The sequence below is a fragment of the Xenopus laevis genome, chromosome 1S, assembly GCF_017654675.1.
Source record: "Xenopus laevis strain J_2021 chromosome 1S, Xenopus_laevis_v10.1, whole genome shotgun sequence".
NCBI lineage: Eukaryota > Metazoa > Chordata > Amphibia > Anura > Pipidae > Xenopus > Xenopus laevis.
Window position 1 is genome coordinate 191,454,534 of NC_054372.1, and position 26,201 is coordinate 191,480,734.

Here is a 26,201-nt window from a genome sequence, read left to right on the forward strand (position 1 = left end):
TGATTCCTCAATATTATTTCATAATACGGACTTCTCAGCATCTGCATGTCACTAATGTTGACTCATTTGAAGTGTAAATAGCATGAAATTAGTTGCCGACAAATATCAAAACATCCAAGTGAATCCCAGTCCAGTTCTTGCCTGCCATGAGAAACATTTATATCAAAATATAATCCCAGAAGTGGATTTTTTATATTTAGAATGATCTGATTAAGTTTAAAGTTTAGTAAATTGGGGGTTAGTTAAGGGTTAAATAATGCTGCTGCCTAGGACACAGAATGGATTAAAGTCATGGCAGATCTAATGGCTTTTCAACTGGTCAAGCAGTTGAACCTTTTTGCTCTTATGACAAACTGTCCTTTGGTTTGCCCGGCTTTGTTGCAAAAGATCAGCAATAATGTTATATCCCTGTTCCCCATTCCCTGAGAATAAAGCTGATGGGTTCAGGCCCAGGGAGGTTGAAGTGACGGAGCATGGCTTAGACAATTAAGTGTAAATGTTTGCCTAATTGGAAGATGGTGTGCACTATCCTGTGTGTGTGTACTAAATCACTGAGATGGTTTCAGAACTCATACTTGGGTTCCATCAAGAACCATTACAGGGGTCCTCTCCAGCAGCCTACCAAGGAACACCTCTAGCTTTATGTTGGCCATTCCCAAGATGATAACACAACACCAGGCAGCATATTGTCATATGTGTAGGGTCAAAATGACAGCCTATACGACCAAAATTAGTTGCAGATATCTACTGGGCAGGATTAAAAATCATTCTAGACAAGGACTGCTATGGGTCCTTGATATGGTCCTCTCCCACTGGGTCTCCATTGGCCCCTGGTAAGATCCAGTCTTTGGATAGGGTGTCAGATGATTGGATCCACCTACCCAAATGAGTAGCTCTTTTAGAGCTTTAGTCTATGTACTTGGGTTGCATAGATGATAGATTACTCCCTGAGGAACTACCCCAAATCATACTGCTCAGTGGAGCCACAAATAGCTGACTAAATGCATCAAGCCCTTAATACTGTGTGCTTCTAAAGTGCATGTAGGATCTAACCTTCTTCTAGCTGATTGTCTTTTAAAAAGGCACAATTTCACGATTTTGGTTCCTTCTGAAACCTTTGACCAGTGACTCCTTTGTTAGGTTTATGGACTACACCATCCCTACTCTATGGAGAAGAAAGGTCATCCCAATCTTTAACACCTAAAACTAGTGGGGTCATTCTAGAACATCCATTTATCGATCTCAAGGAAACAAGATCTCTGTATTTAAAGTTCTCTCTGCTATGGAGAGTCAACAGAGGGAGCATATCCAGCTTTGTTTTTACTTATGAAGTGATATCTCTTCATCCCTAGGCCAAAATTTCTCAGAACAAAATCACTGTAAGGGTTTGGAATGCAAATTATAATATTTTAGCTACTTAGGATCCATAATCGCATTTGAGCAGACGCAATATTTCTTCCAAAACAGACGAGTTTTATTTTGTGAAGATTATTTGATTAGACATATCAGTTTTTAACTTCACTTTAAATAAAAACAAATAATAAGGCTCGTTTCCCAGTGTAACACAAGTGAATAGCTCAGCAGTTGCTTGTTCAGTTAATAGAACTGCATGTCGGAGCTCAGAATGGAGAGATTTTATGTTCGGGCAGAGTCCAGTCTCACATACAAATCAAAAGTTTTAGATCAGAGGGGAGAAATTCTATTAACTGGTTATATTCTTTTATTTCATTGCACTCCCTTTGGCAAGTTCACAGGACTTTCATGAATGAAATCCCATGGGCACAGGAACCTGTACATTTTACTGAACTTGTCAGGGGGGCATTGAACCCTTCTTTTGTCCTTTATGACATTTTTGTAATATGCCTAGGTAGGTTGGTTAAAAAAAAAAAAAGAGAGGAGAGAGAGAGAGAGACAGAGAGACAGAGACAGAGAGAGAATTACTTCTTGGCTAAATGAAATGAAGGAAATAAAGTGTAATCATGTCCCCTCGAAAGAGTCTTTTTTCTAGAGAAAACAACCCCAACCTTGACAGTCTCTCCTCATAATTTAAGTCCTTCCTCCTCTAACCAGTTTAGTTGCACTTAGTCTCTGCACTCTCTCCAGCTCATTTATATCCCTCTTAAGGACTGGAGTCCAAAACTGCCCCCATACTCCAGATGAGGCCTCACCAGGGACCTATAAAGAGACATAATTATGTTTTCATCCCTTGAGTTAATGCCCTTTTTTTATACAAGACAGAACTTTATTTGCTTTAGTAGCCACAGAATGACACTGCCCAGAATTAGACAACGTGTTATCTACAAAGACCCCAAGATCCTTCTCATTTAAGGAAACTCCCAACACACTGCCATTTAGTGTATAACTTGCATTTATATTATTTTTGCCAAAGTGCATAACCTGCATTTATCAACATTGAACCTCATTTTCCAGTTTGCTGCCCAGTTTTCCAGTTTAGACAAATCACTGTGCAAAGTGGCAGCATCCTGCATGGAACCTATAGTTCTGCACAATTTAGTCTCATCTGCACAAATAGAAACAGTACTTTCAATGCCCACCTCCAGGCCATTGATGACATTATAGAGCTCAGTATTGGATAGTAACATTGTGTTAAATAAATCCAGAATTCTTACATTCTTTATCAGATAAAAGAAAGTCCTCCTGCCTAGCCTGCCTGTTTCTCTCTATGTCATGATACAGAAGGTGTATGTGTAGGGTATTCATCGGAAGCCAAATATCAATTTTCATTGAAAGCAGTAGAGCAAATAGATGTAACTGGGCACCACAGCATAGAGGCTGTCCTGTTTTACCAATATATATTGAAACTGCTCATTAATGAGGCTTCATGGGCCCCTTGTACCTCCTGGGCCCCCCTGTAGCTGCTGGGTCTTCCTCTGTAGTTACTGAAAGCAGAATACACTCACCCCCAAATGGAATATTGTGTACAGTCATCTTCATTTAAGTTTGAGTCTTTGTATTTCTCTTACCCCTCCTTTGGTAATTTTATGGCCAACTCTTCCTCATGCCGTGTACAGCTGTTTGTTTACACCCCGGCCTCCTCTGCCTAGAAAAAGAGATAAAAACACCCAATTTTGTTAAATATTTTAAGGTAGACATCGTGAATGAACTCAAACATCAGGACAGCGTCCCTTTTCACTGCATATTTTGAAAACGTTTCATGAACATTTAGATGTATTCATGTGATTTACACACATTTTTCCTACAAAAACCAAAAATAAAATTCACAAAATAACAAAATAACCAAGAAGCAATGCCTTATGTTTCTATGAATACATTATCACTGCCTATGGACTGAACAGAAAAGGTGCAAAAATGGAAGCAGATGGGTTTGGTCACTGGAAGAAAAAGTGAAAACAAAGTGTTTCATATTATAGAAAAATGAATTAATAAACCGTGTGGAAATGGATTCCAGAGGGGGGAGGGTGGAATGCTGTAAAGATTAAAGATGGATGAAGGGAGATAAAATTAGCTGAAATTATAAAAGTTAAATAAGGGGAAACTGGGAATATACATGTAAGCTTATAGTAAAATAAGTGGCACTGTTGCTCCAACTTGTAGCCTTACTCCAATACGTGTCCTGGATGAGACCTTAATTCTCAGGGAGTAAGCCCTAATTCTCAGGTATAACCCACTGTAACGGTAAAAGAACGGGCACTGGTAGTTCTTGCGACAATAACTAAAATCGTTTATTAACAGAGATCCACATAGGAGAACAGCAATAGATACAGAACAGATATATATATTTTATATGGTCAACACATAATCACAATCCAGCCTAATTGCAGAGTCGTCCCTCTAATAGTGCTTGAGGGGAGAATACCTGCATACACAGAGTTTCTCCTGTTTCCTCTGGGGACACTTCTTATGGGATACACGGGGAGGGGGAACTCTCTCAGTCCCTATCGTCCTGTCTCTAGTTCCCTAACTCAACAACAATGTCCTTGGGATCTAGTACCTCTTATCACTCCTTGGTGGAGCGAAAAGCTGCTCAATATAGGTAGCCCTAATCTGCCTTTCTCTCCTAGAGAGACTATTACAGGATCCAGCTAGCCCTTACTAGTCCTGACTAATGACGGCTCCATGGGAGGCTCAAATCCACTTAGGAGAGGTTCAGATAACAGCCCTGACCAAAGCCCCTCTCAGAATTCCCCTGAAGCCACATGGCTCAGATATTATATATTTTAGCACACTGAAGGGATAATAAATGATTAGATACATAAATACATTGCAAAATACAACACTATGGGGGTTATTTTCTAAACTCCGAATGCAAAAATCACAAAAAAAATCTTGATTTTTTTTAATAAAATCTGTCTTTTAAAAAATCGCGAATTTTTCGGAATTTATTAAACCCAGAGGATGGGAAATCTGAAAATCTGTCTAGGTTGCATATAAGTCAATTGGAGAAGTCCCAATGATTTTTTGATGTGCACTAAATTTTCGGGAAAATGTACTTATAAATAAGTGTAAAAAACCCAAGCGGATTTGATCGGAGTTTGTAGCAGATAATATTGAGATAGATTCGGACTTTGATAAATAACCCCATGAGTTTCAGCATTATTTTGAGAGTTATAGATCTTGCAAGACTAATCCAATTGCTTCATATGAAATGGTGCGCAGAATCCTAGAATCAGGAGTATCAGTGGATGTGATTTTGCTAAAGCATTTGAAACACGTACCATTTAAAAGTTTACTGTTTGGTTAAATTAGGGAATATAGGCTTGGATCATATATTTGTACTTGGATGAAAACTTGGTGAAGGACAGGTTAGAGTTATACACTTAATGGTAATATGATGAGGACATCCTTAATTGAAAAATGATTTGGGAATTTTTATGAATAACAATCTGTGTAATGGTCAACTTAAGCAGAAAAGGGCTGTCTCACATAAAAAAGGGTATTAACTCGAGGAATGAAACCATAATTTGGCCTTTTTATAGGTCCCTGTTAAGGTGTCATCTTGAGTATTCAGTGCAGATTTGGGCTTCAGTCCTTAGGAAGGTTATCAATGAGATGATATTAATAAGAGTGAACATAACTGTGACTAGAATCTTTAAAAAAGTGAGACTGTCAAGGGTGTTGTTGTTATCTTTGTAAAAGAGGAATTTGCAGGAGGGGACTTGATTACTCTTTACAAGTACATTAGACAGACAGATAGGGGGAATTTCTTTCTCCATAGACGATATCAAGAAAATAGACATCACACCTCGAGGAACTGAGCTTTCATTTGAAGCAACAAAAATGGCTTGGAGAATGATGTGATGGCAGATTCAATTAATACCTATAAGTGACACTTAGATGATCTCTTGAACAAGAATAATATTCAAGCTATTGTGGTCTCAAGATCTACAGTTAGTATTGGTGCATGTAGGTATAGTTTATATACGAGTACCATATATAGATAGCAGGTCTGTATAGTTATATGTACTGGGATTTGCTTGGAAGGGTTGAACTTGATGAACTCTGGGTTCTTTGCTAGCGAAATAAACAAACTATTCAACAAGCCTTTATAAAACAAAGATGTATTCGTAACACAGCCTACAGTATTCAATTGCTTGAATACATTCAATAATATTATATCACACATTTTGGATAAATATAGGGGTCCAACAGTGTAAGCTATTACCCAGCAGTGAAGTATATATATATATATATTTTATGTGTAATGTGGTGCCATTATGCTAAATGAGAGTACAATTACATTAGGACCATACATTTTCCTTTACAGTTCAGAGGTGTAGGTGGACAATGAGTAATTGTTAAAGGTGAACACTAATGCTAAGATATTGATTTAATTCAGAGGCACTTCAGTAGCTACTTCACATATAATAGGTTTTCCTTCTCTGTGTTCACCCCCACAATCTACCAATACTCTTCCCTTCCACTCTTAATAATTCTTCTTCTTCTTCTTCTTCAAAAAAAATCTTTAGTTCTTAAAGGATAAATAAAAAGAATGTAAAACTGATGAGGGGGCTATTCTAAGAACTTTTGTAATTTACAATCATTATTTATTTTCTTTTTATTCCAAGATATTAAGGGATACATGTACTGTTAATATGAATTTATTTTATTACAACAGCGCCACCTGCTGGTCAGTTTCCCACCAGTCTGACCACCAAGTAGTCAAGGAAGTTGTCAGGAGAAAGAAAGAGGCTGCTCTGATGTTCTTCTGCTTAGGAATAAAATTAAAAACCTATCTCAAATCTTTCTTAACTTGGAGTCGTTAGTAGAGCAGCCCAAGGCTCCCAGAAGAAAACCCCAAGGGTGAGTACCCCATGATGTCATCTGCTGGCATCGGAACTCAAGTGGTTAGGCTCAAAGATTCCTGGTGTAAGCATCACTGTGAGACTTTATCTAGCACAGGAGACATGTTTAAGTAAGTACTACTTCTGGTTGTAACTAATAGAAGAAAGGAGAATCCATCTAAATATTCAGAAGGGTTATTTACAGTGAGAGCTTTGAAGGTGTGGAATTCTCTCCCTGAATCAGTGGTACAGGCTGATACATTAGATAGGTATAAGAAGGGGTTGGATGGTGTTTAGCAAGTGAGGGAATACAGGGATATGGGAGATAGCTCATAGTACAAGTTGATCCAGGGACTGGTCCCATTGCATCTTGGGGTCAGGAAGGAATTTTTCCGCCTCTGAGGTAAATTGGAGAGGCTTCAAATGGGTTTTTCTGCCTTCCTCTGGATCAACTGGCAGTTAGGCAGGTTATATATAGACTTAAAAGGTTGAACTTGATGGACGTGTCTTCTTTCAACTTAACTTACCATATATGTATGTAATTCTATACAGCACAGATTAGACCGCACTTAAGTTTTTCTGCCCACTTTAGTAGTTGGTGCACGTCTTGTAGCCTGTTCACAAGGGCCACATCAGAGTATACAAATTTTCATCCAATAGACAGCACTCCTATTGGTTTAAAACTGTCTTTATTGCTTTTAGAACAGCAGCATCATGCAACATTTCGAGTGGCACTCTTTGTGGCTTGACAAAGAGTGGAGTGCCACTTGAAATGTTGCATGATGCTGCTGTTCTAAAAGCAATAAAGACAGTTTTAAACCAATAGGAGTGCTGTCTATTGGATGAAAAATTGTATGTAATTTTATGCCTCTACCCAATACTAGTGATGGGCGAATTTATTCGCCAGGCGTGAATTTGCAGCGATTCCCGCGATTCACCGCCGGCGAATAAATTCTTGGATGGTGGCGCATTTTTGCCAGTGAATTTGCGAGACCACATCGCCATTTCGCAAATTTTTGCCCCATATTCCCCCATCACTACCCAATACCATCCATGGAAGTAATTATTTGAAGTGCTTGTGAAGTTACCAAGTATTGTGCTCTCTGCAGTAGCAGAGCCAAAATTCCAAATTTAAAAATCAGCATTTCAGCTCCTAAAGTTACCAGGAGCGGCTTTTTTGCAACCCCCTAGCTTGCAGCAGCAGCTCCCATGATAATACAAAAAGGTAACCAACAACTGGATAACTTAAACTACGAATTTCATTTCACACCATCTAATTAGCAGAAGTCAAATGGATTCACTGGCTGCACAGACTCCAGGAAAAAAAATCTATTTTAATTATTTGAAACATGACATCTTCCTAGATCCCTATGCAACGACTGGCTAGGTCGAGAGTGCACTAGGTAGGGATATTAGCTGGAAGAGGAGGATGAAGACAAAAGGGCACCAGGTCTGAGGTTCTAGATAAAGTCTAACTAAACACGGTTGGGTACTTTCTAGGCTTTGTATATACTAACAACTTGGATTCTGTTTGGCAAGAAAAACTGTCAGGCATAAATAAAATAGAAGTTACCCTTGAATCCTACCATAGTTAGAGGAGTATGATGGTAGAAGTCATGGCCAGAACTAGGGGTAGGCAGAAGAGGCATGTGTCTAAAGCGCAAAGGTGAGAGGGTGCCAGGCAAATACCTCTTATGTCTGGCTTCCCTTGGCATAGCCCTTCCTGGAGAATATTTTGGCACAACTAGTTCCCCAGCGTGTGTCCCTCCCTTCCCAACTCGCATTACTCCTCCCTGCCTGCTGCTTATCACTGTGGGAATGTGCAATCAATTTGCCTTGGGCACAATGGAGACTTGGCCTGGCCCTGGTAGAGATACAATAAAACTATGGCAGCATAGGTATTCCCTGTACTAAGCACAATTCAGCAGGAACAGTCCCCTTAGTTTGCTCATAGTCTGTACAGAGAGATACCATAAAACTATGGCAGCATAGGTATTCCCCTGTACTAAGCACAATTCAGCAGGAATATTCCTTTAATAAGAAATGTTTCTGGAGAAAAATCAAACATGCCGGTAGGATGAAAGCCTTTATGTTATAATTCTTGTGATCCTCCAGGGATGAATAGCAGCACATACTTAATGCAAATTGTAAACACACAAATGCAGAATGGGGAGGAGGCTTTTCTAAAGTATTAACCAATTTGTGCCAATTTGTACTCGGTTCTCTGAACTACAGAGTTTCCCTTTTATTAATCCCGGGGAGAGGAAGCTCTGGGGGTTGCAAAGCTTCATACATTGTACAAAACTGGCTAATTAAGGCAAGTATAGCCAGCGGCCTTATGTTCTTTACCAACACATCAGCTTCACTGCCTGTTCTGCTCAAAGGTATTCGCTTGAATATGGACTGTACAAGAAACGCTTCATTGGGATACACTCCTTTTCCCTACATTTACTGTAATTAACGTGCATTTCTTACACGGCTCATGCATAATCAGCCACAGCCCTGGCAAAGAACGTTGGCATGTAATCCTGGCATAAACACAGAACGGGCAAGTTATTACAGAACTGCAGCTTCAATCCCCCTTTGCACACAAACAGGCCCTCAATATTTGGGTACAATGTAATTCTCCTACCGCACACCTGTAGTTCACCACTCCTGCAAGCTGGTGGTGCGTTCCTTCCGTTGACCCGGCCGGGTCCCTTAGCAACCAATGTGTAAAAGAAAACGGATCCGCACACACACCGATTAGTGCAGTCGGGGATTATCCCCTTTTATTCAGCCACCAAACATCAACGTTGATGTTTGGTGGCTGAATAAAAGGGGATAATCCCCGACTGCACTAATCGGTGTGTGTGCGGATCCGTTTTCTTTTACACCTCAATATTTGGGGCCATAACAGGACCACTATGAGATCACAAGGAATTGGGGTCTATGCCGTGATTAAAGGGGTAGTTCACCTTTAAGTTAACATTTAGTATATTATACAAATTTCTAATTCAATGCAACTTTTCAATTGGTCTTCGTTATTTATTTTCCCACATATTTTGTAATTATTTGCCTTTTTCTTCTGACTCTTTCCAGCTCTCCAATGGGGGGTCACTGATCCCATCTAAAGACAAACTCTCTTTAAGCTAAAAAATTATTATTATTATTATTGCTACTTTTTATTACTCATCTTTCTATTCAGGCCTCTCCTAATATACCTCAGTGTCTTATTCAAATCAATGCATGGTTGCTAAGGGAATTTGGACCGTAGTAACTAAAATAAAATCTCGCCCCTTTTTCTTCCCACCCCCCACCAGCCAGGAACTAAATTACAAAAAGGTGGCAACCCTACCCACACCCGACCCGCTAATGACATCACAAAAGGGGTGGGGTGAGCAGGCGCGCATCTATAAATAAGGAAGGCAGCACTGAAACTAACGGGCGGAGAGAGCAGGAAGAAGAACCACCCGCAAATGGGGAAACGAGGTCGGCCTGAACATCACTAAGGGGCACCATCTTCTGTACCTTCAGATCCTCTTCTTCTCTCTATTTATGGAGCATTCCAGCGCATGTGCAGTGGATGCGAATAACAAACAGCTCCAACTGTGCATGTGTGAAAGCGGCGGTACCTTTAGCGAAGATATCCGAAGACAGCGAAGATGGCGCTTGTGAACTCCACTACTCTGCATGGAGAGGTCTGTGCCATTTTCTGTGACACTTTTTAAAATAGTGGACTACGCAGGGAGGGGTGAATGGGGGGCTATTAGATGGGGACTCTCTTTAGGAGGGGGTTTAGTTCTCCTTTAATTAAGTTACAGAATGGACAATTCTTAGCCACATTTCAATTGGTTTTCAGTTTATAATTTTTAAATTATTTGCCTTCTTCTGCTGACTCTTTCCAGCTTTCAAATAGGGGTCACTGACCCCGGTAGCCCATAAACTGTTGCATCAAGTAGGTAAATTGCAGGTCAAGGTTGCATGTTATGGATATTGGAACCAATTCACAGTAAACTGTCCCACGTATTGATAATTGCCACTAGGGGGTGCTTTACCATGTCATTAACCCCCCTAACACCTCTATTTAAAGGGATACTGTGATGGGAAAAAAATTTTTTCAAAATGAATCAGTTAATAGTGCTGCTCCAGCAGAATTCTGCACTGAATTCATTTCTCAAAAGAGCAAACAGATTTTTTTGTATTTAATTTTGAAATCTGACATGGGGCTAGACATATTGTCAATTTCCCAGCTGTCCAAAGTCATGTGACTTGTGCTCTGATAAACTTCAGTCACTCTTTACTGCTGTACTGCAAGTTGGAGTGATATCACCCCCCTCCATTTCCCCCAGCAGCCAAACAAAAGAACAATAGGAAGGTAACCAGATAACAGCTCCCTAATACAAGATAACAGCTGCCTGGTAGATCTAAGAACAACACTCAATAGTAAAAATCCATGTCCCACTGAGACACATTCAGTTACATTGAGAAGGAAAAACAGCAGCCTGCCAGAAAGCATTTCTCTTCTAAAGTGCAAACACAAGTCACATGACCAGGGGCAGCTGGGAAATTGACAAAATGTCTAGCCCCATGTCAGATTTCAAAATTGAATATAAAAAAATCTGTTTGCTCTTTTGAGAAATGGATTTCAGTGCAGAATTCTGCTGGAGCAGCACTATTAACTGATGTGTTTTGAAAAAAACATGTTTTCCGATGACAGGATCCCTTTAAGCCTTTTCTTGCCATTACGTCACCAGTGGGAGGTCTTTCCTATTAGAAGCCTCCTGCTCAGTCTATCAGAGAAATAACAATCAAAGGAATAACAATAATGGCAAGGCTTTCCTTCCCCTTTAATCTATGGAGGTGTCACCTGCCTGCGAATGACAATCCTATTGTTCAGTGTTAATGGCAAGGACTGACAGTTCATTTACTATATATATATAGGCACATTATGAACAGGCATTACACATCCCATTAATCTACATGCGCATTTGCCACTGCTTTCCCGACTACAATAGCCTCTGACCCACGTCACACGGGAATTCATTCACATACAGAGATGAACTAGGATTTACATTGACGGCTAATGAGGCAACTTACACAACAGGATGCATTTAAAAAGGCTTATAATCATCTGCGTAATGGCTCTGTAGTGTATTTCTGCAAGGCTGTGATCAGTAATGGGTTCCAGTCTGTGCCATAACTTGGCTAAAGTCATAGGAGCACTTTTTAAAAGAATAGCAGAATTTCTGGCCCTTTTCTGCTCTCTGATCCTCCATGTAGTGTGTGCTCTCTGTTATACAATGCAGTGTGTGCTCTCTGTTATACAATGCAGTGTGTGCTCTCTGTTATACAATGCAGTGTGTGCTCTCTGTTATACAATGCAGTGTGTGCTCTCTGTTATACAATGCAGTGTGTGCTCTCTGTTATACAATGCAGTGTGTGCTCTCTGTTATACAATGCAGTGTGTGCTCTCTGTTATACAATGCAGTGTGTGCTCTCTGTTATACAATGCAGTGTGTGCTCTCTGTTATACAATGCAGCAGGGGCGTAACTATAGAGGAAGCAGACCCTGTGGTTGCAGGGGGGCCCAGGAGTGCAGGGGGCCCAGTGAGACCCTAATTAATTAGCAATTTTAATATATCTTGGTAAAATAGGCCAACTTATAAATATTTTGGGGCCCTAAATTGAATTTGCTATGGTGCCCAGTAACAACTAGTTACGCCACTGCAATGCAGCAAGGGGTGGGACTTCCTCTATGATATGCGGTTAGTTGTAAGTGGCAGGTGCAATCCTCTACCTGATTGTACATAACTCCCTGACACAATACACATAAGCTTGCCACCTGGCCGGTAATAAAGTGATGGCTGATCTTAAAGGGATACTGTCATGGGAAAACATGTTTTTTTCAAAACGCATCAGTTAATAGTGCTACTCCAGCAGAATTCTGCACTGAAATCCATTTCTCAAAAGAACAAACAGATTTTTTTATATTCAATTTTGAAATCTGAAATGGGGCTAGACATATTGTCAGTTTCCCAGCTGCCCCTGGTCATGTGACTTGTGCCTGCACTTTAGGAGAGAAATGCTTTATGGCAGGCTGCTGTTTTTCCTTCTCAATGTAACTGAAGGAGCCTCAGTGGGACATGGGTTTTTACTATTGAGTGCTGTTCTTAGATCTACCAGGCAGCCGTTATATTGTGTTAGGGAGCTGCTATCTGGTTACCTTCCCATTGTTCTTTTGTTTGGCTGCTGGGGGGGGAAAGAGAGAGGGGTGATATCACTCCAACTTGCAGTACAGCAGTAAAGAGTGATTGTCAGAGCACAAGTCACATGACTTGGGGCAGCTGGAAAACTGACAATATGTCTAGCCCCATGTCAGATTTCAAAATTAAATATAAAAAAATCTGTTTGCTCTTTTGAGAAATGGATTTCAGTGCAGAATTCTGCTGGAGCAGCGCTATTAACTGATTCATTTTGAAAAAATGCTCACTGTCAGGGCACATTACACTAAACCAGTGATCCCCAACAAGTGCCTCGCGAGCAACATGTTACTCACCAACCCCCTTTATGTTGCTCCCAGTGGCCTTAAAATAGGTGCTTATTTTTCAGTTCCAGGCTTGGAGGCATAAAAATGAGATGTATTACCAAGCAGAGCCTCTTGTAGGCTGCCAGTCCACATAGGGGCTACCAAACAGCCAATCACCGCCCTTATTTGGCACCCCAGGGACTTTATTCGTGCTTATGTTGCTCCCCAACTCTTTTTACATTTGAATGTGGCTCAAGGGTAAAAAAGGTTGGGGACCCCTGCACAGGGCCGGATTTGTCGCACCCCCTTCCCGGTCCTCATCCCCCTCCCTGTCCGAGTCTACCTCCGTGCATCCCCTACCAGGTCCACCTCCCCTTCCTGTTTTTGCATGGATACGCGGATATGCGAATGTGCGCAGTTGCGTCCGGGGCAGCACTGAAACTGGCGTCTCTATCACTCAAATTAAATCCAAATGCGGCTGGGCGGTTTGGACGGTAAAAATGATGGTTGATCCCAATGTTATTAATAGGAAAAAAAGATAAATATATAGGAAGGCCGTTATTTTTTTCCCCCCAGAAAACGTGGCAACCCTATATGTCACCCCTGAAATTCTGCCACCCTAGGCCAGGGCCTTTGTGGCCTTGTCACAAATCCGGGCCTGCCCCTGCATTAAACAATTCTCTCCATTGTTTTCTGCTGGACCCCAGGGGATAACAAAAGGGGTCATTTATGACCACAGGTACAGAAACAATTGCAATTTCCCCAGAATTTCAGCATTTCTGCGCCTGGCAGGGGTAGTTGCGCCTGTATCTGGATTGTAACACGTGTGCCATTGATTGTCAAAGAGATGCCCGAGCAGCATTTTTTGGCCCAGTCTACCCTGTACTCATTGATACAGGGTGAAGAGGAAACCCTGCAGGTACCACCTGGTTCAAAGGTGACAGTAGCCCCAGGGTTCCCCCGGCTGATAAGATGCAGCAGCGCCCGTTTCGGCACAGGAGTCAAGCAGCAGCACAAAGTGCAAATTTACGGACCTCAAGGTGATAATTAAAGTACCTTTAATGAATAGGACTGTACACACAACTCCCAGCAAGGCCCCAAAACTGCCCCGTGTGCCATTAATCTAAATGTTGGCATCATCTCAATAGGTAGAGTAACACATTAATTCTCACCCCATAAACCTTCCAAATTCAGGGGTCCCCATGTAGTCACTTATCTTAGCAAGATCAAAGGGAGCCCATTGAGAACTCAGTAAGACTAAGGATTGCGTGTGAAAGAAATGAAGAATGTGAGGTTGCCCTTTATCACCATTATTGGAATTTCTGAGAAATTGTCTGAAAAGCCTTGATTTTGTGCCTCAGCACTGCGTCTATTGCTGTGAGTCATTACTTTGCCTGCGGGTGGAATAAAACGGTTTCACAAACACCCCCCTGTTTAGAGCATAATGAATTTCAATGCTGAGCCACCAACACAATCTGTGCAATGTGACGGCTAAGCTGGGGGGTGGAATTTTCTAGAAGAAATCGGAGAAGGAACCAGGTCTCTAGAAAGAACTACACTCCGCCTTGTCTCATTTACCAACTGCAAAACTCTGGACAGTTTTGCAATTTTACTTACCCACAATGCCGTGTTTCTCCCCCCAAGAGTCCACAATGTTTTCACCCGAGTCGCCTTTACCATGTGCCAAAGTGATTCCAGTAGCCATTGCCCAAACATGCAAAAAATCTCATATACTCACTCATAATATCCTCCCAACACCCCAAGGTTTATCCCAGAATGAGGCAGAGTTGCCAGGTCTAATTTTCAAAACCAGCCAAAGTCGGCAACAAAACCAGCCCAATACTAGCCAAGAGGCACTTCAAAAGTAGCCCAAAAAATAGTACAATGTGTCCAGTGCTCATTTAAGCACAGGATACACAGTAGATAACAGATAAGTACTACTATAGTTTATATAAACAAGCTGCTGTGTAGCCATGGGGGCAGCCATTCAAGCACAGGATACACAGTAGATAACAGAAAAGTACTACTGTAGTTTATATAAACAATCTGCTGTGTAGCCATGGGGGCAGCCATTCAAGTACAGGATACACAGTAGATAACAGATAAGTACTACTATAGTTTATATAAACAAGCTGCTGTGTAGCCATGGGGGCAGCCATTCAAGCACAGGATACACAGTAGATAACAGATAAGTACTACTATAGTTTATATAAACAAACTGCTGTGTAGCCAGAAGGATTCACCCAAATCCAAATCCTGCTGAAAAAGGCTGAATCGTGGCCGAATCCCGGATTTGGTGCATCCCTATAGCTAACTATATATAGGTTCAACAAATTATCTACCCCATATAAAAGGATGAAACCAACCTGTGATGGTCCCCCAACAAGCAGCACCTATTGTGAACTCTATAAGACTGTAGAGTTTTGGCTCTTTATTTACAAGCCAGTTAGACGTATCATCTCTGTAGAGACTTATAGGATTGTGGTCAATTGTCTCTGTACAATAAATCTCATCTGTTATTTCACCAAAAGAACCTCCTGGCGTCCAATCAATCAATTTTTATGTGCAGTAGCATGTGTGATGTAGTTACACTACACCTTAAAGGGATAGCTTCCAGTTAGCGAAGGCCCTGATCCTGTGAGTCCAATGTAACCAATGCTCGTACGAAAAGCTGGACACATTAACTCCTTGTGGTCTGGATTAGCGTTACATCATTATTTATAGAAATCAAAGATCAAATTGACGCCCTTGCGCCATAACATTTCATTTCTCACAGCTGAACAAAAAGGCAATTGCACACAATGACATTGTCTCTCAAGATCATAAACATCTGTACGTGCTTCTGAGCTCCGACAAGGAGAGGATTTTCTATATTACTGGAAGCTATACAATAGGTTTTTCTACCTCTATAAAACCCGGCAGAAAGTGGAACGTCAAAGACGTGGGAGACGTTGAAAAGTCATAAAAACATGAAACTCAACTCTATAGGTCAGACAGTTGTTACAATGGGATTTCCAACTACCCCCCCCCCGCACCTTGGAAAGACTTTATTGAATGTGGGGGGTGGTTTTCTAGCTCAGTAAGACTTATTATTACATCTCTGTAGAAATAAGTCAAATCAGCTGGACTTGCTGTGGTTTTTCTTGAAGACGTTTCATCAGTCATCCAACTGGCTTTCTTAATTTAGAATAAATGCCAAGTCTGGATGAATGAGAATCTTCCGAAACAGCTATTATTACAGGTATGGGAGCCTATTGGGTTAATTTCATGTTTCATGATTTTCTAGTAGACTTAAGGTATGAAGATACAAATTACGGATAGATCAGGAGAACCACAGGTCCCAAGCATTCTGGATAACAGGTCCCATACCTGTACATGCTCTGCTCATAGACAAGCAGATATAGTCTTATGTCCGACACTGATTGTGCAGTGCGATCTTCTGACCTACAACTAAGCAATTGTACGAAGCTTATGTCTGATAAATACTAGAGACAGACAGTCACCCATTGATATCGTCAGATAGGCAATACATGCATTGAAATTATCGTTATTGGACAAAAACGTTCTAACCTGTTGGATCAACTAAATGAGTGATTGCCATGGCACAAAAGATGTCAAATATATATTGCCACCTCCTCCCCACGCACGTTTTTTTCTGCATGGCAGCATGACCGTCGTCAAGGAAGGGAGGTAAAGAGAGGGAGTGCAGGAGCGGGTCTGGGCAGGCAGGGCCCAAAATAGTGAGGGCCCACCAATAGTAATTTTATTCCCCAGGCGCGAATTCCCGCGATTCGCTGCAGACGAATAAATTTGCGAAACCGCTGCGAAAATTCGTCTGCGTCTAAAAAAAAATGGACGCCGGCGTCAAAAACTACACACCGGCGCCGTTTTGCAAATTTTTTGCCATTTCACGAATTCCGTGGGAAATTCGCTAATTTTTCGGCAAAGCGAAATGCCCCAAATTCGCCCATCACTACCCACCAGGACTTTCCCCAGTGTCCCACCGGCCCAGTCCGAACTACTACAGGACATAAACTGCAATAATGTACAACTTCTCCATAAATGCACCTGAAACCGCTTGTCCCTTTAAAGCAATAACATTCAGCATAATTGTGTTATTCACCAGTTCCTGAGCTTCAATCACATTATAAAATGTAATAACTTATTAATGAGCCTTTTGTACGGCAGCAGCGCATTAATGAGATTGCAAATCGGCTATTAAGAGTCTGTCTGGCATTTTAAAGCAAAGGCTCATTTACCCAGAATGCAGCGTAACCTCCAGGATACCGGCAAATCTAAATTATTCTTATGACACTAAAGCACTAAATCCATTTATCAAAAGAGCAAAACTGTTTTTTTTATATTTAATTTTGAATTTGAGCATGGGGCTAGACATATTGTCAGTTTCCCAGCTGCCCCCAGTCATGTGACTTGTGCTCTGATAAACTTCAGTCACTCATTACTGCTGTACTGCAAGTTGGAGTGATATCACCCCCCCCAGCAGCCCATCAGCAGAACAATGTGAAGATAACCAGATAACAGCTCCCTGGTAGATATAAGAACAGCACTCAATAGTAAAATCCAGGTCCCACTGCGACACATTAAGTTACATTGAGTAGGAGAAACAACAGCCTGCCAGAAAGCAGTTCCATCCTAAAGTGCTGACTCTTTCTGAAAGCACATGACCAGGCAAAATGCCCTGAGATGCACCTGCAGTGTAAACAGTGTAATTTAGAAATAAAAACGATATCATGTAAATAACAGAATCACTTTTTAAGTGTACCGAGATTGCACTTGTAGCTGCATTTCTGCAGTTCTTCGGGCAGATTATTCTTACTGGGAAGAAAATACATTTGTAAATATAATTTCTATTGAAAGCAGTACCAGTCAGGCTTTTTTTTATTCTCTACAGTGCTGGTTCTGACTCCTGAAACCATATACCAGAAGTCAACTGACAAACAGACCTGGAAGAGAGCGGACGTTTCAAAGGTCAGACCCAGGGGATAAACAAGACACTGTTTTCAATTGAAACTCCATTAACACAAAACTGTTGGAAAAAAATGTATTTGCAATTTATTTGTATTTGCAATACACTTGAATTAAGTTGCAGACTGCGAGCATGTGGTTAAAAACCTTTAAGGCTCTTACACATGGACATTTTTCCTGCATTTTTTTTATACATTAGAAGCGTGTTAAAACACCGGCTTGAGTGTGAAAAAACGCATTCGCGAAATGATTGCATTATAGTCTGTCAGGCTGTACTCAGGAGCGTTCTGCGTTGCATTTTTCTCCGTTTGCTGCATTTTCTTTTAAACCGCACATCCTTTATTAAGAAATAACTTACCGAAACTCCGCTTGCGCTCCTCTTCAGAAAAGGTGATCCAGAGATCCATCGTGCGACGCTCGATTTCTCCTCCCTGCCTTCCTTATAGGAGATAGCCAAGGGGGAGAAGTCGAGCGCCGCATAAAGGATCGTCGCAGTGTCGCCTTTTCTGAAGAGGAGCGCAAGCGGAGTTTCGTTAAGTTATTTCTTAATAAAGGCTGTGCGATTTTAAAGTTTAATGTGTCTTGGTGTTTTTTTTTGTGGTACACGAACAATTTTTTTAAAAAAATTATTCAACGTTACTGGTCCTTTAAGGGATGATGAGGGGAGACCTGGCTAATGGAGTTGTGTGGAAGAACTGCCTTCTACCTCTGAACCACTAGGGGAGCTGCACTAGGAAATGCATTTGTTCTAGGAGGAGACAATTGCCTCTAATTAATATAATTGTTTTTACTGGTGCTTGCCTTTCATACTGGGCACACCAATTTGCATTGGAATCATCTTAAAATATCCATATACTGTTAGGATATATAAGAACCAGCAGCAGAATAATACATGGAATCTTAGAATAAATCCTTACATCATACAATATATCCCTATAGAACTTGCTGCAAAGCAGAGAAGCATAAAAGGGGCATAAGGGGGAGGTGGATGTATTTGCACTCGACCTATTGGAGGAACATTCGCTGCTTTAAGGGTTGTTCACCTTTAAATGAACATTTACTATGATGTAAAGAGTGATATTCTGAGACAATTTGAAATTGGCTTTCATTTTTTTATGGTTTTTAAGATTTTAATATTTAGCAGCTCTCCAGTTTGCAATTTTAGCAAACTGGTTACTAGGGTCCACATTACCCTACCAACCACACACGGATTAAAATAAGAGACTGGGATATGAATAGTAGAGGGACTGGATAGAAAGAGGAGCAATAAAAAGTAGCAATAACAAAAAAAAGTGTAGCCTTACAGAGCATTTGTTTTTAGACGGGGTCAGTGACCCCCATTTGAAAGCTGGAAAGAGTCAGAATAAGAAGGCAAATAATTAAAAAAAAAAGATTTAAAAAGGAATAAAAATGAAGACCAATTGAAACATTGCTTAGAATTGGCCATTCTATAGGTTACATTAAAGGTGAACCAACCCTTTAAAGGGATACTGTCATGTTAAAAAAAATTTTTTCAAAATGAATCAGTTAATAGTGCTGCTCCAGCAAATGCCAGGACCCTCTCTAGAGTGAACACGAGACAAGGGCTTTGTTGTGTCAAAATACATCAGTTAATAGTGCTGCCCAGCAGAATTCTGCACTGAAATCCATTTCTCAAAAGAGCAAACAGATTTTTTTATATTCAATTTTGAAATCTGACATGGGGCTAGACATATTGTCAATTTCCCAGCTGCCCCAAGTCATGTGACTTGTGCTCTGATAAACTTCAATCACTCTTTACTGCAAGTTGGACTGATATAACCCCCTCCCTTCCCCCCCCCCAGCAGCCAAACAACAGAACAATTGGAAGGTAACCAGATAACAGCTCCCTAACACAAGATAACAGCTGCCTGGTAGATCTAAGAACAACACTCAATAGTAAAAACCCATGTCCCACTGAGACACATTCAGTTACATTGAGAAGGAAAAACAGCAGCCTGCCAGAAAGCATTTCTCTCCTAAAGTGCAGGCACAAGTCACATGACCAGGGGCAGCTGGGAAATTTACAAAATGTCTAGCCCCATGCCAGATTTCAAAATTGAATATAAAAAAATCTGTTTGCTCTTTTGAGAAATGGATTTCAGTGCAGAATTCTGCTGGAGTAGCACTATTAACTGGTGCGTTTTGAAAAAAACATGTTTTCCCATAACAGGATCCCTTTAAGGTCAATAAAGTTATCAGCAGTCTGTATAGTAGCTGGGAGGAGCCCAATGATATGTATACATATACTAAACATATATACTACAGCTATATAGATATAGTGTATATACTACATAGATATACTACAGCAGGGTGCTCACTATAGGGCTACCGCCAGTATAAACCTCATGAAATAATTGAGTAAAACTTTTATATATAAATATTTATTTCATAGCAGCACCAATACATTACTGGGTCTTAGTCAGAGGCTCTTGTATAATATCTGCTATATCTCATGCAGGTGCCCCTGACCACTTAAGACTAGTGATGGGCGAATAAATTCGCCAGGCGCAAATTCATGGCGAATTACAGCGGTCGCGAAAAAACACTATTCAGATGCCCATTGACTTTAACACCGGCATCAAAATTGATGCGAGCGTCACAAATTTTTTGCTGCGAAATTCGCAAATTTTTCTGCAAAGCAAACGTGAGAAATTCGCCCATCACTACTTAAGAGCCCTATAATCATTATTAAATAAATGTTATTCTAAAGATATTGAGTGTCCGGTTATATATATATTTTAACTAGAGATCTGTATATGTATCATTGGCACAAGCTGGTCGTTAGCGATCGATTGCATGGATTGAAATGTCTGTTAGAAGATTAACCACCAGAGAGAGACTTGATGTGGAATGAATTAATTGAATTAATACAGGAGACCTCTGTAGTCATGTGATAAGTCTTTAGTGATCGTTGCATTTCATGGATAAGACGGGGGGGGGCAGGGTAACAATGAGGGGTCCTGTGCTCCCACATCAGAGGCTTTCCCTCGGGGGCATGTGCCGAGTCACAAGTTTAATCACATCATTAATGGCCAGAAATAGCGAATACAACAACTGTTATCTGGGTTATTATCCACACGGGCATCGCTGATAAGCAAAAATAAACCCTGTATTATATGCAAATGTATAAAGGACGAGCTGACAGTTTTACAAGGGATCTACCCTGTCTTGGGGGTTTTTACAATGAAATCTGCATTTTAAGGGGTAGTTCACCTTTACAGTAACTTTAAGTATGTTATAGAATGGCTAATTCTAAGGGCTCCCCCCACTGTCTGACACTAGTTATCACCCAGTTGGCAGAGAAATACCCCCTGCCACATGGTGATACTTTCCATTATGAATAATCCATAACGCTTGTCCTAACTGGTGATAAGGCAGACCCATGGAAAAAAAATCCGAAATTTGCTCACTATTTTCTGAAAACCACTCCAACCAAATCCACATAGACTTCCCCCCATATTTATCAATACATTTTCAAGAAAATATCTTGTGCGGGAAAATAAAAATCAGAATCATACCATTTTTTCAGATTTGTCTTCAAAAACTGTAACTTTTTCGGCTTTTCCCTTTAAAAATCCAACCAGAAAAACAAACAAAAAAACGGACTTTAAAGGGTAAACCTTTAAAATAAGTGAATGTAAAATTGATGAGGGGGCTATTCTAAGCACTTTTGTAATTTACATTCATTATTTATTTTGTTTTTATTCCAAGATATTAAGGGATACATGTGCTGAAGAGGAGCGCAAGCAAAGAATCGGTAAGTAATTTCTTAATAAAAGCTTTGCGAATTAAAAGTGAAAACTGTCTTGGTGTTATTTTTTTCATTAAAAAGAAACACATTTTTAAAAAAAATTTTTTTATGTTACTGGTCCTTTAAGTCTACTAAAAAAATATGAACTGAAACCAAATAGGATTGCTCTGTCTCCAATAAGGATTAATTATTTCTTAATTTGGATCAAGTACAAGCTACTGTTTTATTATTACAGAGAAAAAGGAAATCACTTTTACAAATGCGAGTTATTTGATAAAAATGAATTCTATGGGAGATGGCCTTCCTGTAAGTTGGAGCTTTCTGGATAACTAGTTTCCAGATAACGGATCTCATACCAGTTCTAGCTAAATTCTTCATTGGGAGGTGGATAGACTTCCTGTCTGTGCTTTGGGTAGAGTTGTCTTTAAAAGCAAAATCAAACAATTTTTTAAAAACAATTTGTTTGTGTACTACAAAAAAAAACCCACCAACACATATTAAGCTTTAAAATCGCAAAGTCTTTATTTAGAAATAACTTCCCGAATCTCCGCTTGCGCTCCTCGTCAGAAAAGGCAATTGGTTGATCCATCGTGCGGCACTTGATTTCTCCTCCCTATCTGCATTATAGGAGATAGCCAGGGAGGAGAAGTTGAGCGCAGCACGATGGATCGTTGCCCTTTCTGAAGAGGAGCGCAAGCGGAGATTCGGGAAGTTATTTTTTATTTTTTTGATGCTATGGTCCTTTAATTAAATGACAGATACAGCTTTGTATCTGACTGATCAATCAGAATATTGACATTTGCTGCTTAGATGTAGGAAACACATGGCCGGCAGATGTGTCAGCATTTGTATCAGCCTGGAAAAAAGAAAACCTTGACAAAAATCTTATAAGCATCACAATATCTTGTCTAAAGCATTTTGCACCTACTACAGTGTAATGTGGAAGTTGGAGCTTTCCGTAACAGTGAAAAATACTCCATTATAGTGATGTGCAGGCCGACCCAATACCTGCAGGACCAGTGCTCCCTGCGGGTGGCGCATCCGACTTCCGGGTCCCTGTTTTATACTCTCACGTCTGCTCGCCCCGCCCCCTTTTGTGACGTCATCGGCGGGACGGGGCGGGTCTATAAAAGGACCCCCGGAAGCGGGTGCGGGTCGGTGCAGGGCGGGTTAGGGTCGGGTCACTGCTCCATTAAGAATACAGGGAGTGGTCAGGTTACGTACAAGATAGGGTCTGTAGGTTTGTGCTTAAGTTGGATTTGTATGTAAGTAAAAACATATATATTTACTTAAATGAAGAAAGACAAATTTTTGTCTAAACAAATTATTTTTACCTTTCTGTGCTCTGCGTGTAGACAACACAAACCAGAGGGGATTGGGGCAGGTGGTTTATTAAAGCTAAATGCTAATAAAGGCCAAGCAAACCACAGTATGTTACTGTAATAACATACTGTGTAACTCAAAGACTCCCTGTATTACCCAACAGCCCTCCAGTTATTAATGAACTATATTCCCCACCAGCATTCCAGGAGATGAACTTCATCATCAGCAATAGTTTTAGGGGGTTATTTACTAAACTCTGAATGCAAAAATCACGAAAAAATTTTTTTTTTTTAATATAAAATCAGACTTTTAAGAAATCACAAATTTTTCGGAATTTATTATACCCAGAGGATGGAAAATTCCGAATGTGAAAATCTGGCATCTCAGACCTGTCAAGGTTGTATATAAAAGTCAATGGGAGAAATCCCAATGATTTTATGATGTGCGCTGAGTTTCGGGCAATACCCCGAAGTTTTCGGGTGAAAATTACGAAAAAAATCGAGATGAAAAAGTCCAAGAAATTCGTGAAAATCAGATTTTTCCCCGCAAAGCAAATTTTCAGGAAAATGTAATAATAAATAAGCGTAAAAAATCAAAGTGGATTTGATCAGAGTTTGTAGCAGAAAATATTGAGATAAATTCGGACTTTGATAAATAACCCCTTATTGTTGGAAAGTTGTGATGTGTTACTGAAATGGAATGAGGGTTGACTTCATGGCTGTTGGGCCACCTAGACATGGAAGAATATTTCTTAAGCTGCTTTCATTAAAGTTGACAAAACTATTAGCTGTTCATCTTTCTTTTAATAAGAACTATACGTGCTACACTTTTGCTGAGTGATGTTACAATCCGCTTCTAGTACAGAGCATTAACTCTTTATAGTCAGTCACTTATACCAGAACACCAAGTATGCCATGTTACCATTCACCCTGAAACAGTTACAGGGGTATCCAGTTGAAGAAAGCATTAAAATAGAAACAACAATTAAAGGGGGATTGTGGTGGATCGGGGGCTTGACCCGACATATTAAAGGGAAAACATGCTTTTTTTCAAAATGAATCAGTTAATAGTGCTGCTCCAGCACAATTCTGTACTGAAATCCAGTCATGTGACTTGTGCTCTGATAAACTTCAGTCACTCTTTACTGCTGTACTGCAAGTTGGAGTAATATCATCCCCTCCCTTTCACCCCAGCAGCCTAACAACAGAACAATGGGAAGGTAACCAGATAGCAGCTCCCTAACTCAAGATAACAGCTGCCTGGTAGATCTAAGAACAACACTCAATAGTAAAATCCAGGTCCCACTGGGACACATTTAGTTACAATAAGTAGGAGAAACAACAGCCTGCCAGAAAGCAGTTCCATCCTAAAGTGCTGGCTCTTTCTGAAAGCACATGACCAGGCAAAATGACCTCAGATGGTGCCTACATACCAATATTATAATTTCTATAAAAAAAATGATATATTATATATTATTTGCAGTGTAAACAGTTTAATTTAGAAAGAACAACTACACCATAAAAATCATGACAGAATCCCACAGTAATGGTGGCTGTATAAATTTACTAGCATGAATATTGCTTCTGGCCCTAAAACACTATGCCCCATATGTAATAAAAGGCACAAAGTTTGCCAAGGAGCAGTAACCAAGAGCAACCAACAAGATGCTTCCTTTTAAACAGGTGAATGCTACCTGCTGATTGGTTGCTATGGGAGATAAGAAGTGAAGCAAACTCTGCTCCTGATATTACATAACCCAATTTTATCTATAGAGCTCAGCCTAAATCTCATCCTTTTGACTCTTGGTTTCTATGTCGGACTGGCCCACCTGGATACCAGGAAAACATCCGTTGGGCCCAGGTGTCAGTGGGCCATTTTGCTTCTAACCATTTAGCCTATTTCATGGTCATTCCCTATTTCTTTATGGGGGAAAAAAGAGGCTTAATAATGGAAGAATAGGGTATAGTAAGTAGATATACTACTAGGAGAATAAAAGAGTTAATTTAGGAGAGGAGGAATAATAGTTTGGAAAGTGGCACAAGCCCCCTTTCAAAGGATGTACCCCTGGCATCCCAAATCTGACACTGGTTGGTTTAGACACCAAAGAAAGTGTTGGACTGCAAAGAAGACTTCAAAAGATAAAGCACTAAAGCACCCTAACCAAAAGGCCCCCCAAAGGGATTACCCCAAAAATGCAACACCAGACCACTAAAGGCTACAGCAATCATTAAAACGCTACAGCTATTGATCCTGAATATTTCAGAAAAAATTATTTTTAATAATGTGAAGAGCAGACTGGACCCCATAGTTTTACAAGAGCACATGTTCTTTCTGCAGTTTATTATAAGTCAAGGCTGGAACTAGGGGTGTCAACTGCCCTGAGTGCCGTGAAGTAAGGGTGCTATTAGACTGGAGCACAAATTCCCCTCTGTTCCTGAAAATCAGAACCACATGGTGGTAAATCCCTTTTTGTGCAGCTACAGGGTCTCCTAGGGTCTTGGGAGGGGCTGAGCCTTGTCCCTGTGCAGCATGCTAGCAGATACTGAAGGGTGTCACAAGGTGTTGCTGCTGCACCACTTTTCTATAAATAGGAGATGCCATGTGCTCATGTGTGGATTTGCGATTTTACTTCAGAGTGGGAGTAAGAATCTGGCTGCCAAGATGTAGAGGCAGGAGGCCTCTGAGGCTGGGGTGCAACAGCCCCAAGCCTGGGAGCTAGACCAGGAGGGTCTGAAGCTCCTGATTTCTAAATCTGGATTTCTATTGTGCTCGCGCTATGGACAGTGCTGGGAGCTGTAGTTCTGCAGAGGAGGGTTTCTCGTGCTCGCAAAATGGACAATGCTGGGAGCAATATCCTGAAGTTTAAAAGCAAGTTGTGTGCTCAGCTAGGAGAGCCTGGACCTTCTAAAGACTTCATTGCTGTGGATGCCTGTTCCAGCTCTGGAGGAGCCTGCCCATCTGAGAGAATACCTTGGGTGAGTTGTGCCTGAGGGAGGGTAGAAAAATAATAAAAATCCAGCGTATCTCCTGTTTGTGAAACAGGCTTTGCTCATGTGCCTGCCACGTGGGAGCCAATATCTTGTCCAGTGGGAAAGGTATTTGGGGCAGGTATAGCTACCTGGGGACAAGTGTACTTGTTGGGGAAAAGGGACTGAGACTCTGTCTGCCATAGAAGTTACGTGACTTTGCCTGGTATGGAGGGCCAGGATTTGGACTGCATACATTCCCAGGGTAGTGGGTCAATTAATATGTAAATGTATTTTACTTTGTCTTTCTCTTACATAAAGTTATTGTTACACAGTACTTTGTGTGTTGAATGTTTTCCTAATGCAGGTGTATTCCCAGATCC

The 26,201-nt window shown here is 40.6% G+C and overlaps 1 protein-coding gene across 2 annotated transcripts in view; it reads right to left on the reverse strand.

Annotated features, from left to right (window-relative positions):
• Positions 1-26,201, reverse strand: part of rab27b.S (RAB27B, member RAS oncogene family S homeolog) — a 127,153-nt gene that overhangs the window by 68,469 nt on the left and 32,483 nt on the right. The window contains exon 3 of one of the 2 annotated variants that reach the window (XM_018236384.2): positions 2,985-3,061. The exons of the other annotated variant lie outside the window; for it this stretch is intronic. The gene's annotated coding sequence lies outside the window, so the exon portion shown is untranslated. The remainder of the gene's footprint in view (positions 1-2,984; positions 3,062-26,201) is intronic. 2 annotated transcript variants of the gene reach the window in all.